General features: G+C 37.6%; 1 protein-coding gene across 2 annotated transcripts in view; it reads right to left on the bottom strand.

Annotated features, from left to right (window-relative positions):
- IRAG1 (inositol 1,4,5-triphosphate receptor associated 1) overlaps nucleotides 1-12,149 on the bottom strand; it is a 107,798-nt gene extending 95,649 nt beyond the window's left edge. For both annotated transcript variants that reach the window (XM_083839947.1, XM_083839952.1), the window contains exons 1-3: nucleotides 12,101-12,149; nucleotides 4,119-4,240; nucleotides 3,402-3,508 (exon numbers count right to left, since the gene is read on the bottom strand). The gene's annotated coding sequence lies outside the window, so the exon portion shown is untranslated. The remainder of the gene's footprint in view (nucleotides 1-3,401; nucleotides 3,509-4,118; nucleotides 4,241-12,100) is intronic.
- Between the last annotated feature and the right edge of the window lie 1,791 nt (nucleotides 12,150-13,940).

Below are 13,940 nucleotides of genomic sequence, written 5' to 3'. Positions count from 1 at the left end.
ATACCATACCCAAGCTCTGCTGGGTACTGATAACAGAGCAATGCTTACCTCGCCTGTACTCACTTAAGGTCCCTGCAGCACTTTGTAGACTTCATTCAATTCCACATCAACTGCTATTTTCTCTTGAAGGATACATACACAGCAACGCCCAAAATGCTTGTGGCTCATGTGACGCATTTGTCTAAGCTAGTTTCAACTAATTTGTTTGGATAGTTGCCAGGAATCTAAACTGCTGATTTAACTGAACCCCATTGCTTATGTTAATGGGGTAGAGAATAGCTGTTTTTCCACAAGTTCCATCATGCAAGATGCATTTATGACTAACATGAACCACATGTTTATTTCTCAACACCCTATAAATGATGTTTGGCTATGCTAATTTACCAAATTTATAATGAAAATTCAAAACAGCTAGATGAAATTTAGCATTAAGTAACAAAACTAAGCGTGATGGCATATTGCTAAGTTTCTTATTCTACAATATGTCTTAAAGACAAAACAAGTATATTTTATTGAGTGCTACAGTACTAGAACATTAGCCTCTTAACTGCAGTATAAATGACTTCTTCATACTAAAGAGGTTATTAAAGTTACAGTTTTGAAAGTTTGATTCCACCTAAATTGAAAACACAATTACAGACCAGCAGTCATTCAATACCTGTATAAGAACACTCATTCGTTTCATTCTTTATTTATAAAAAGTAATCTAAATTTTAGTCTTCTGAAACACACAGAAAGCTGCAAAACACTGCAAACAGTATTGCACAATTAAAGCTGAGCCTCTCATACCCTTACAATAATTATTACTTGTTCCTGCAACACAAAAATTAACTTTAGCACAGTAGATAACTTAATACGTTAGTAAGTCCCATGTAAATTAGAGGAATAGGAGATCTTTTGTTATTAAACAACACACCTCTCTCAAGGATACTGCAAACAATATTTGCAGTCTGGTCAATTTATTAAAGGCTTCTGCTAGAGTTGGAAAGTCATAGACAGGGCAACTATCTTAACATAGCCAATCCTAACTCTAGATTTTCTACAGTTAAAAATAGTTTTATTAATAAAGTTGACAAGGACATAGAAGTTAAGCTAGCTATTTTCTGGCCTTGTAAGCAAAAATGGCTAAGGGGCTTTTTTCCTTTTATATTCAGAAAAAATAACTACACTAGCACTGGTCATGTTTTGCATTCAGTCTCACAACTGGATGCAACAGCGGTTTCGAGGGAAAACTAACCTGACTGCAGGCTGTTATAGAATAACTAACAATATAGAGAAATCACCATAGATACAATCAATTATATCTAACTTCAAATTTGGCTTCCTGAGATAAGGATCAAACAGATGACCTTCAGAGATACTTCTCATTGTAAGTTATTCTGTGATTCTATGAAGAGGAACTGGAATAACAAAGACAATACTTTTTTTTTTTTTTTTTAAATATAAAGCACTTCTATTTATACCTCAATACTGCCCTCTGTCGATATTCACACTGCTTGATTATCTACAGACACACATTGTGAGGCTATATTGTGTGCATTAACACTTTTCCTGCACATGAAGGAAGGAAATTTAATTGAAAAATGCTCTTTCTTTAACATTCAAAAAAGTATGCTAGGCTGAATCTCTAGGTTTACAGTAATGGACAATACAGATCAATACCTTTAAGATGCCAGTTTGGAAAAAGTATATATATTTAAGGACAAAGTAGGTCTGCTCTCCCTCACGTCATAACAGTTTAGGATGCTTTACAGCATTCGTCAATGCTCTGAAACAACCCTATCCAGAGCATATAAAAAGATTTAACAACAGTCTGCATGGGTCACTTGGAGGAGAAGATTAAAAGAGGATATTGTGGAGAAATCTCCCAAACATAGAAGATCAGAGTGATCAGAAGAATTGGCAGCCATTCACTTCCAGCTGCCTGAGCTATAGTTTTACATATACAAAATGGTACAAGTGAAAGGGAAAAGAACTTGGTAAACCTACAGTCTTTAATAAATAAACTGTTATTGTGCAATTGTCACTAACTCTTGGCAGGTTCTACTTAGGAGGACAAAACCAAAAACACTTGTAAAAAAAAAAAAAAGGTAAGACACATTTGGAAAAAAAACAAAGACAACTTTTCTGAACACTTATCAACTTTATGGCTACTAAAGTTTCTTAGTTGTATAAGAATTGAATTGCTTCATTTGATATAAAGTTTTGCAGAAGGAATTCAAAGTTTTCCCTTCAAAACTTTTGGCCTACTTAAGTTTAATTTCTAGGCAAATTGATTCTTTTCTCCAGTGCTTACATTAGTGTCTAATCTTTGAAGAGCTCTGCAGAAGCATTCTGTTTTAGACATACCATTGCTAAATTTGTGCTTGACACTGTTTCAATGGTCAATAACAGATCATACTGATCTAATTGTGTTCCCTAGTTAATGAGTAAAAACAGCTTATTATAAATCACTTTGATTGACCTTTTCTGAGGAAAAGTAATACAGGTATTTTTAACTTAGGGTTAAGATCTATTAGGAGAAATATCTGCAGAGGAGACATCTACTCGTAGGTGAATTCAAAGGATTCAAGTTTTTCACATCTCTTATGACAGTGTTTCACAAAGCCTTTTGTGAAACCACAACTGTTTACTAACACAGCCAAATAGACTCCACCTACATGCTCGAGACACAATTTATACACATTACCTTAGAGAAAGTTAAAAACAGCTTTCCTATGTACTGCTGAACAGGACATAACAGCATTAAATTTCAGGAAGTGAAATTCAGGCTAAATTTTCTGAAAAGTTTCGGCAGCAAAGTTCAACAATGAAACTGGTGATTATGAGAGGAGAATATTTACTATCACTACGGTTTAATCCAGATGAGTATCAGAATGTTTTTTGTGTACAGCCTCCATAAAACGTCACAGCTAAGTAGCGTATATTTTAAAAAAAAATTAGTAAACAACCCTTCCCACTGATAAAAAAGAGGGTTCTTTTTATATCACAAATATCAAAGACTAAAAAAATGAGAATCTTGGAGGCATACACACCTGTTTTTTCAGACTTCATTCACACAGCTGTCACATGTACTGTATCTGCCAATTTCACCTCCATCAGTCACCTATCTTGTTGAGCAGTGTCACATTTAGTTAACATGAAGGATTTACACCTGAACAATATTCAAGTGGTTAAAAGTGTTTACCTTATGAATTGTGCATTTTCAGCGTGTTATGAGTTACCATGCAAAATTTCAAATTGCAAAATAATGTGCTGAGATGCAAATGGAAGCCACCCTTTATCCAATGAGATAATAATTAGAAGGAGTAACTTGTGAAAGCAGAGTCTTCCTCCCTTTAAATAATCTGATCTGTGTATGTGCATAGTCACTTGACTGATATAAACAAACTTTTACTCACCCTTGCAGAAGCAACATAGTTCTGGGAATTTCTTTACTGGCTCCTGAATCAACAGGATTCTTGGTTAAGTTCCACCAGCAGCTTTATTAGTGGCAATGATGTGCAAGCTGGAAAGAACACAACTTAACGTTACATCCCAGGCTGAGCTTGCAGATGGAAACAGTTATATTTATAAACATGCTGCATCATGGACAGCAGCTTCAGCAGCAAAGGACTAAGTGACACTAGCAGTACTATTAGTGCTCTTTGGCAAGTGAAATCAGATCTGAGCTCTAGGCAGACAGCCACATCCAGCTGAGACAGAGAGGCCAGTTTGACTCCCCACATTAGTCAGTCTTACTCACTTAGAGAATGATACGTACTGTTCTGTTAACATGCAAAACCAACAGTTTCCAGGCACGTTGCAATACAGTATTTCTAGCCTGGTAGCTTGTTACTCCTGTGAACTATAGCCTAGACTCCATTAACAACTCAGGTTGAGAATATTAAGTCCAGTATCTCCCTGTGTAACTAGCCTGATGTATCAGAAAATGGCTACTTAAAAAGGTACGTTGAAGAGAAGGAAAGGAACACCTGAAAAACATACAACAGTATACTATTTTTCTTTTCTAGATGCTCTGACCTACTTCTGGAAAGTTACAGTTCACGAGTACTTGTTCAATTAAATTACTTTTTACAGAGACATTAATTGCTGCTTACACACCATTACCCACTTACCGTACACCTTCAGAATTTGAGCAAGAAAGTACCCTCAGAGGAATGCACTGAAATATGTTGGATCTCAAAATAGGATTTGCTTCTGGCTGGTAACTGTTACTGGTTCTCTTCCGATCTGAGGCCTTAATGCAAGAAAGTAGTTAAGTACATGCCTAGTTAAGTTAAAAACATATGGCTCTACTTGCATGCATCAAGTTAATTGTAAACTTGAATTACATGTTGATATGAGGTATGAAAACAGTCTTCTACAAGTGTGGCATCCATCCACATTACTTCTCAAATAACCGAACAAAATGTCCCTGGCCTTCCAAGAAAAATGTGGAAATAAACACATGAAGTGCAAGACAGAAACACAGAACAGACATTTCATAAGTAAATTGATAGCTAGCCACACATTGCGCTGTTACAACAGAGCTTTAAAGTAGTCTGATTTATGCTTTTTCATAATTAGAGGATAACAATTTTTATATTATTAATATAAAGATGAATGTTAGGTTATTATATAGTAATTGGCATTTAAGTTTTAAGTTTTTTTTTTCATCTTGGGATAAATTAAAATACAGAAAATATTTCTAAACTTCACACTTAGTAATTAGTTACAGCAGAATAATAGTTTCTACCTTCGAGTAGAAAAAGATTAAAACTATTATCTTTTGCCTATAAAAAGATATTTTTTTTGCCTACAGCGTAAAGTTGTTGTACCCAGCAAGAATTACTGACTCTTATTAAAAAAGCATGAAAGATGTTAATGAAATATCAGAGATTCATATGTGTGCCAGGTGGGTATAATTATATGAAAGTACACTGAAAACAAAGTAAACCTCAATAAAGTCCCAAAATTTTGACAACTAATGCTGTGATCAAGAGTAATTACTCTTCAACTTACAGTCTTCTAGCAGTATTTCTGTTCAAGAAAAATGCATGAAATCTAAGTTTATGAATTCGTATAGACTGAAGAGCTAGGTTGCTCATGGTTTAATATTTTAAATATATATTATATGCTATGTTATAAAATGCTATATATCAAATACAAGATGTGTGCATAAGGAAGGGAAGGATAACGCTTCTGTGCATGTACATATACCTTACTTCAAAACACAAACTTTCCTATTTTAGCATTCCTCATTATGAAATTGATCTTAAAGGGTTCAGGGATCAGCTTTTAATAACAACTTTGTATGTTTACTCAAAAATATTAAAAAGACAGGTTCCAAAAAAATCAATAGAGGACCAAGACTTCCAAGCTTGGGTCTCCTATTTATATCTAAAAAATTTAGATATTCAGAACATTACACAGGCAGAAACTCAGAAAGTTTTGGAAACAGTAAAATCTTGTCACTCCTTATAATGCCTTAAATCAACACCTCTGAAATATAGGACAGACTGACAATGGTCATAATAATTTTTATTTTTCTTCTAAGGAAATGATATAAAAAATAAATGATACTGAGTTTCTGCAACATTTGTGACAGACAACGACATCTGTCACAGACTGTGACATTCCTCATGAAGACTTGGCATTTTACTCTTGATGTTTTCAAGCTCATTAGAAACAGGCTTTGAATTTTCTGAAAGTTTCTTGCAGCACACAGAACTCAAAATAAATTTTAAATTTTATTTTTTTAAACTAGATTGGGGGCATTTGTAGTCACAGAACACTAAACGGATTTTCTGATTTCATTTAGCAGGATAGAGGTCTACATAAAAAAGTCAGAGCACTGTTCTGTTTAAAGATTGCCACTAAGCACTTAAAATAGGTAAATCAAGAATTAATGCGGTTCTGTAGAAGACAGAGAAGGGACATAGAAGAAAAGTAAATAACCAGAGAAAAGACTATGGCTGTTAGAAACAAGAAAATAAGTTACTTTTCGTATTTAATTTCTATGTATAGAAGTCAATATGTAGTTTATATTATAAAACAAGTTCATGAAAAGTACATTAAAAACAACCAGCCACCCACAGGAAGCAGTAAGATTTGTTGACATATTCCCAAAAGCTTTCTTCATCTTCAGGCTGATTCTCAGGCTTCATCCTTCCTGAGAACTTCAGCACAAGTGTTCATTGTTATTTTTGGAACTGACTTCTATACTCAAGTACTTGTTTGTATAATGCATTTTCCCTTCCTTAAACTTTCTGTTATCAAAATGCTTTTTAGAGAGCATACACAGATTTCAGCATGAAAAGAACTGCTTTAATAGTGACAAAAAGCAAGGAAAAATATTTGAAATAAGATGCAGTACCTCCACTGCTACTACAGCATTTTTCAAGTACAATGATAGGAGCAGAGTACATGGCTTTCTGTATCTATTCTGTAGTCTTGCTTTACCTTTGACTTCCAGTACAAAAATAGCTTTCCCTCGAATAAGGAGAGGTTGGCTTGCAGGAAAAAAGCTTAAAAATAATCCCTCTAGAATTGATATGGAAATTCTACTCTCCCCATGAGCTTCCCCCAGCCCTTCAAAAAGCATTTAAAATATATATATATATATTTTAAAACAGTAGAAGATGATGAAGATGCTAGATGTCAATGCCTCATACTGGGTTCGCTACTAATTGCTCTGTTAAGATGTTAGGTAATTTTGATCTATGTGTTTAGCAACTTCATTTGAAAGAGCATTATATCAAACCTCAGGAATTTTCCCAGAAGAAAGCTTTGGCCAAGTATAAAGTCTCTATCTCCACTTCTTTCTTTCTTTTTTTTTTTTTTTTTATAAAAACCTTTATCCTGTTCAAGTGCAAGTTTTTGTAAAATGAGGTGTTATAAAAGAAATATTATATACACAATGCCAAAACTCCCGAAGTTCATCATAAGTACATAAGTTAGGGGAAAAAACAATCTCTCTAGGTATAAAACTGATAAAGATCTTAAAAGACAATAATCCTTTCTAGCAAGTAACCTGTACTAAGGGATAGTTGAAATTTCAGCTCTGCAATTTCACCTGACAGCTCTACAGTCTTTAGAATAACCCACACATGCCCTACTAATTGCTGACATACATTTTAAATCTGTAATGCTACTGCATAACTCCTGAAAACAAGTCTTCACCAAAGGGGAAAAATCTCTTTGCTAGATACGTCTTTGTATAGGAGATGTTTAGCATTCAATTTCAATTTATCATTTAATAGTTGGGCATTTATCAATAACAGCTTCCCAAAATAAGTAAGCTTATTTTCAACATACTACAATAAGAATAAATGGGAAGAAAATAAAGCCAAAAGAAAAATGCAAGACAACGATTTGGAAAAATACCAAACTTCACTGTACAGTACAAGCACAACTCCCTCTATGAACAGAAGCGACTGAAAATTAATCATTCTTTTTATTGCCTGAAGGTGGCAGTAATGATACCACACTCACAAAGCATTTCATGAACAGTATCGTATTTAGCAACTTTGGGTATTTTAATGATGAAAAATAACTTCATAGAATTATATTTTTACTGCTAGTTTTTTATGGCATCATTTGTTTCCCGTAAAATGTTGCCTCCTGCTACCTACAGCTGCCTCTCTACAGTTTTTAGGAATAATTCTATGAAGCAAAGCAAAACCAGGACTGTACTTTTCAAAAAAAAAAACACAACAAAACAAAACAAACACTTTTAAACTTGCTAAACAACATCTAAATGCAATAGGGATGGAAGAAGTCTATCAATACATAAGTTATCAGTGCAAAGACTGTTAACTGCAATAACAATTTTAAAGGACTAATTCACAGAAGCACTTGTTGCTAAGAATCACCCTATGGAAGCAAACCAGGATCAGAACAAGTTCTGTATCCACGGAAAAATAAACAGAAATTCTTCCCTAAACCCCACAGGAAGAATGCTAGTGGATAGAAATACAGCTGTAGCATCAGTTCCATGATATTCCCAAATACAAACGTGTCACAATTCACGCAACTCAGGCAAAATACAGCCAACCTTCAGAAAATAAACACAAAGATGTATTTTTATGATAGAGCAGAGAAAGGAACCTCTAAAACACCATACTACTCAGTACGCTAGTGCTGGTTAAGAGAGTCTGTGAGGAAGTAGTTTTTAAGCCTTACAGAATACACTAGAATATTTAGAACATGTCTGCTGTTGAACTTGTTTTTGTGAAGCTATTCCTCCTTTTCGGGTCTTCAGGAGACAGAAGTTTTCATGCTTGAGACTGATGACGAAAGCTAAAACTCAAGTTACTTACTCTACTACTCTGTTAATATTTGTGGTGCTGGGAATTCAAGAAAACATGCTGTTAACGGAAACAAGACAGCTACTAAAGCCTAGCAAACCTAAAATTGACAAAGAGAGATCAGGAAGAATTTAGTAGCACAGTTCAGCGTAAAATATAAGTGTTGCAGAATTTTATACCTTAGATACAAAAGCATTCTCTTCTCATCTTTGAATACATAATTTGCTTGTAAAACTCAAGTTATCACAGACACACCTTATAATACCGGTTGTTCTCTGGATACCCAGTGCCTTGAGCTGGTGGAAGGGGACGGGGAGCAGGACGTGGCCTTCGCTATCCATGAGGAAATGGTTGGCGACCTGCTACGGAGCTTGGATGTGCGCAAGTCGATGGGGCCGGATGGGATGCACCCAAGAGTACTGAAAGAACTGGCGGGGGAGCTGGCCGAGCCGCTTACCATCATTTATCGGCAGTCCTGGCTATCGGGGGAGGTCCCAGTTGACTGGCGGCTAGCCAATGTGACGCCCATCTATAAGAAGGGCCGGAGGGCAGACCCGGCGAACTACAGGCCTGTCAGTTTGACCTCAGTGCCAGGAAAGCTCATGGAGCAGATCATCTTGAGGGTCATCACGCGGCACTTGCAGGGCAAGCAGGCGATCAGGCCCAGTCAGCATGGGTTTATGAAAGGCAGGTCCTGCTTGACGAACCTGATCTCCTTCTATGACCAAGTGACACGCTTGGTGGATGAGGGAAAGGCTGTGGATGTGGTTTACCTTGACCTCAGTAAGGCTTTTGACACCGTTTCCCACAACATTCTCCTCAAGAAACTGGCTGCTCGGGGCTTGGACTGGCGTACGCTTTGCTGGGTTAGAAACTGGCTGGATAGCCGGGCTCAGAGAGTTGTGGTGAATGGAGTCAAATCTGGTTGGAGGCCGGTCACTAGTGGTGTCCCCCAGGGCTCGGTACTGGGGCCGGTCCTCTTTAATATCTTTATCGATGATCTGGATGAGGGCGTCCAGTGCACCCTCAGTAAGTTTGCAGATGACACCAAGCTAAGTGCGTGTGTCGATCTGCTCGAGGGCAGGAAGGCTCTGCAGGAGGATCTGGATAGGCTGGAGCGATGGGCTGAGGTCAACTGTATGAAGTTCAACAAGGCCAAGTGCCGGGTCCTGCACCTGGGGCGCAACAACCCCAAGCAGAGCTACAGGCTGGGAGATGAGTGGCTGGAAAGCTGCCTGGCCGAGAGGGACCTGGGAGTACTGGTTGATAGTCGGCTGAATATGAGCCAGCAGTGTGCTCAGGTGGCCAAGAAGGCCAACAGCATCCTGGCCTGCATAAGAAGCAGTGTGGCCAGCAGGTCTAGGGAAGTGATTGTGCCCCTGTACTCAGCTCTGGTGAGGCCGCACCTCAAGTACTGTGTTCAGTTTTGGGCCCCTCGCTACAGAAAGGACATGGACGTGCTCGAGCGAGTCCAGAGAAGGGCGACCAAGCTGGTGAGGGGTCTGGAGAACAAGTCTTACGAGGAGCGGCTGAGGGAGCTGGGCTTGTTCAGCCTGGAGAAGAGGAGGCTCAGGGGCGACCTTATCGCTCTCTACAGTTACCTTAAAGGAGGCTGTAAAGAGGTGGGGGTTGGTCTGTTCTCCTACGTGCCTGGTGACAGGACGAGGGGGAATGGGCGAAAGTTGCGACAGGGGAGTTTTAGGTTGGATGTTAGGAAGTACTTCTTTACCGAAAGGGTTATTAAGCATTGGAATGGGCTGCCCAGGGAGGTGGTGGAGTCACCATCCCTGGAGGTCTTTAAAAGACGTTTAGATGTAGAGCTTAGCGATATGGTTTAGTGGAGTACTTAGTGTTAGGTCGGAGGTTGGACTCGATGATCTTGAGGTCTCTTCCAACCTAGAAATCTGTGATACTGTGATACTGTGATAATTTGCTTGTAAAACTCAAGTTATCACAGACACACCTTATGACTTTTACGCACAAAATACTTCTTTTGACTCCAGTAAATAATTAACTCAATTGGATCTAATTCTATTAAATACCTAAAAAAGAAAACTATTATACAGAAAAATCTGAGAAACAAAAAGAAGTTATTACTCCTTACAGCATATGTGAAAACAAATGTTGATAAACATGCAAGACATTTCAAAGGTTGTAAAAACATCACACCTTCAACAAAATATTAATATAAATATACACAAATATTAATAAATACCATCCATTCTTACAGCTCTACACTGCTTAACATCTACTCTTCTTAACATTTTGTTAAAAGATAAAAAGACTAGTCACAAAACAATACCTATAACATTGTTCAAAGTACATTGAATACAGCTTGCTCTAGTTACTATAGAAATACTCTTCCTACTACTATGACAAAACTTTTAACTCCTTACTACAGGAAAGTTTAGGATTACAGCTAATTCAATAACTTCTAGAACATAGCTAACATTTTATCAGACTACCTAAAAAAAACCTGAGATGCTTATCAACTCAGTTGTTAATATTTTCCATTAATAAATAAAAAAGAGAGAGAAAAATCAAAAAAACAGAATTTTACCAAACCCACTTACCTTTTCTTCAACATACACACACACAACAGAAGGCCCAAAAGTGCATGAATAAGCTCTAATGACCCTGACCAGCCTTACCTGGTACATCCTGCCATACCCCACCTACAGGGCCCAGGGGCCCTATTTAAACTCAGCCCAGAACCTACAATTTCACCTGAGTTATAAGGCAGAAAACTTGCTTTGTAGTTCAGTCACAACTATGCATTTGCCTAGCCGTAGCTATTACTGATCTAGACCTTTTTCTAAAAACTTATGCTTCAGGTGGGGGCTTACCTTTTTCGAAGAATCTACTTAGTAACTAATAGACTATTTAGATCTTGTTTGCTGTTGCTGTATGTGATTCTGCCTCACTGATGGGTGACCACCTTGACCTCAGATCTGCCCCATCATTATGGACTTATCTCATGTCTGCTATGCTCAGGTACACTGGGGTGAGTATCAGTTACCAAAACCTTGGCCCTGCTGGCCCTTGTCATGCTCAGTTTTTGGCTACTCTCCTTGAGGGAGCAGTTGGCCCTCACTGCTCCCTGATACAATCCTGAACTTTACAAAATGCAGTATAGTATCAGTTCTGTTTTCTATAGCTCTGAATGGAAAGGTTGCAAATGACTATTGGAACAACAATTCATACTACTTATACTCTGAAGATTTCTAAAACCTTTCCCATCTCTACTCCTTTCCCCCAGAATGCAATAAATAAATAAAGGGGGGGGGGGGGACACACTTTATCTAACAAAGTAAACAAGTTTTACTATTAGAACTACCATGCCCTGACCACTCACCTATTCTAAATGAAAGCTTAAGTGCATGCACCTCAAATACAAATAGCAATTGGTTTCCAAAGATTAATAATCAGGTAGGTGAAGGCCTTTTTATTCTGTTGTTAAAGTAGCTTAGTTGAGCTCATTTTACATTCCTGAAAAAGGCTTAAAATTACATGTGGTAGTGATTTTTTAAATCTTTTCTGCTGTCTATATTGTTATAACGCATTGCAAGTACAACTTCAATTTGCTATAGATTTACTATTTATATCAATACTTTTGATATAACAATCCAAGTTTAAAAGTACTAATTTAAATTTTCATAATTGGTTTTAATGAAATAAAAACACAGGACAGCAAGAGAAATAGTCACATTTCTTGAAATGTTTTTAAGAACTTAGTGGGGAAAAAAAACAAACATGTTATGCTCCTTCAGCTCGTACAATCTTTTATACATTAGATAGGTTCTACATACCTGGTAGTGATTTATTGCTTTCTGTGTATCTGGAGAGAAGGACACTGCCTGCTTTCAAATGCAAATAGGAGAAGGTCAGTAGAGTTTGCTATATATACACTGTAGCAGTAATAAAGTTTTAAACAAAATGTCTTGTCAGATTTATCCTCAAAAAGCAAGAATATTTTTTTCTTCTAACTTTGGTTTAATATTCTTAAGGCATTATTCTATAAAATCTTTCATGTAAGCTAGCTAGCTTTTTTCTGTGGAAAAAAAAAACATGGAAACTACAGAAACTGATGAAAAAACACCCTGGGAACATACTGCCTAAGTCTTTCTTCAGTCCAAATTGCTTCAACATTCATTATCAGATCTAAGTAACAGTTTTTGTGAAAAAAATGGCTTATAAATCAGAAAGAAGGCTTAAGATCTTTATCATCATCTTGCTCTGTATAATATTTTTGGCATCTTTTTAATTAAAACCACCATTTTTTGAGCACATGCTTTAATTCTTTCTATTAATTTTGGTGTCACTCCACTTTCTTGTCCCATGTTGAAGTTGCTCTACAAAACATATTTATGGTATATATGGAGCTCAAGGAGACATGGTAGTTACACTTTATTGGACCTGGCAATTCAGTTCAGAATAATTAGTGCGCAAATAAACGTTCAAATTCAAAATGTTAAGTAATTAAAAATATTAATTCTGCTGCAGAAAGCAACTGATACTACAAGTTATTTAATACTATACTACATACTATTATAGTAATTTTAAAGTAATTTTAAAATAAAACTTAACAATTTTAATGTTTTACAGTTATGACATTCTGTTCAGTCAAAATTCTGTATTATGTGGATGGTTACCTACAGGCCAAAGTCAAGTTTGCTTTAGGGTTTAATAGGCTGTGTAAGTAATATGTCACTTTTTCTAATCTCAGTAGAAATGCAATAGGAGCTTTTAGTCTTACTAGTCTTTTTTTCCTTGGTACAGCTTCAGAAATACTTAAGATTTGTTCAATGTTGCTATACATCCCATGTTTTATGTAAACTCATCAATACATGTGCTGTGCTAACTGGAAAAGTTTAGGAACCCAATTCTGTAATTTCTTCTTTACTCATGCACCTCCACACAGCTGAATGGGCCTGCCACACAAAACAAGCTCAAGGATCAGTAGCCAGGTTCAAAAATGTTTTAGGTTCAGTATCTGTAATTAAAAACACTTAGATAATTTGAAAATTAATACTTGGCTAAGTTGTACCTAGAAAATTGCAAATATGTATTAACGATGCTACGCTACCTGAGCTAGTCAGATAACACGTATCTGGATTTATAAAGTGATTGTTTTTCCACCAAGATAGGAAAAATCCACACTTTTTAATACGTTCAGTTGGAAGTCTTTAGCGTTTTAAAAAAGTCACGGGACGTTCCCTGAGGGAATCATGATCTCACAAGCAGAGAGCAACCAGACGCCACCTGTTGAATTTATCAGTGTGTGTGAATAAATACACAGTGTGACCCTGTGTGTATACTTGTGTAGGTCAGCACGACACACACATACACCTGCCCGCAAGCCCCCATTGCGCCCCAACGGCGTCCTGAAGGAGCCGCTCCCACGTAAGGGGTCGGTGCCTGTCGGAGAGCGGCGGGAGGCGCCGCGAGCACGGGGCCCGGGCCCCAGCCGCTCGCTGAGGGGCGCCCGCGAGGCCGCCGTTACCTCAGCAACGCGGCCGCACGCGCACCAGCACTCCGGAGCCTTCCCGCCTCCCGTCGCGCGGGTGCGAGGCGGCCCTCGCGGCCGGTTCTTCGCGGCGATTGGCTCGCTGCGTCTCGGGGGCGGAGCCGGGCCGCCTCTCCCCGCCC

Source organism: Anser anser (assembly GCF_964211835.1).
Source record: "Anser anser genome assembly, chromosome: 5".
Classification (NCBI taxonomy): domain Eukaryota; kingdom Metazoa; phylum Chordata; class Aves; order Anseriformes; family Anatidae; genus Anser; species Anser anser.
Note: the sequence above shows the minus strand (reverse complement) of the source record. Positions and strands in the feature narration are given on the sequence as shown.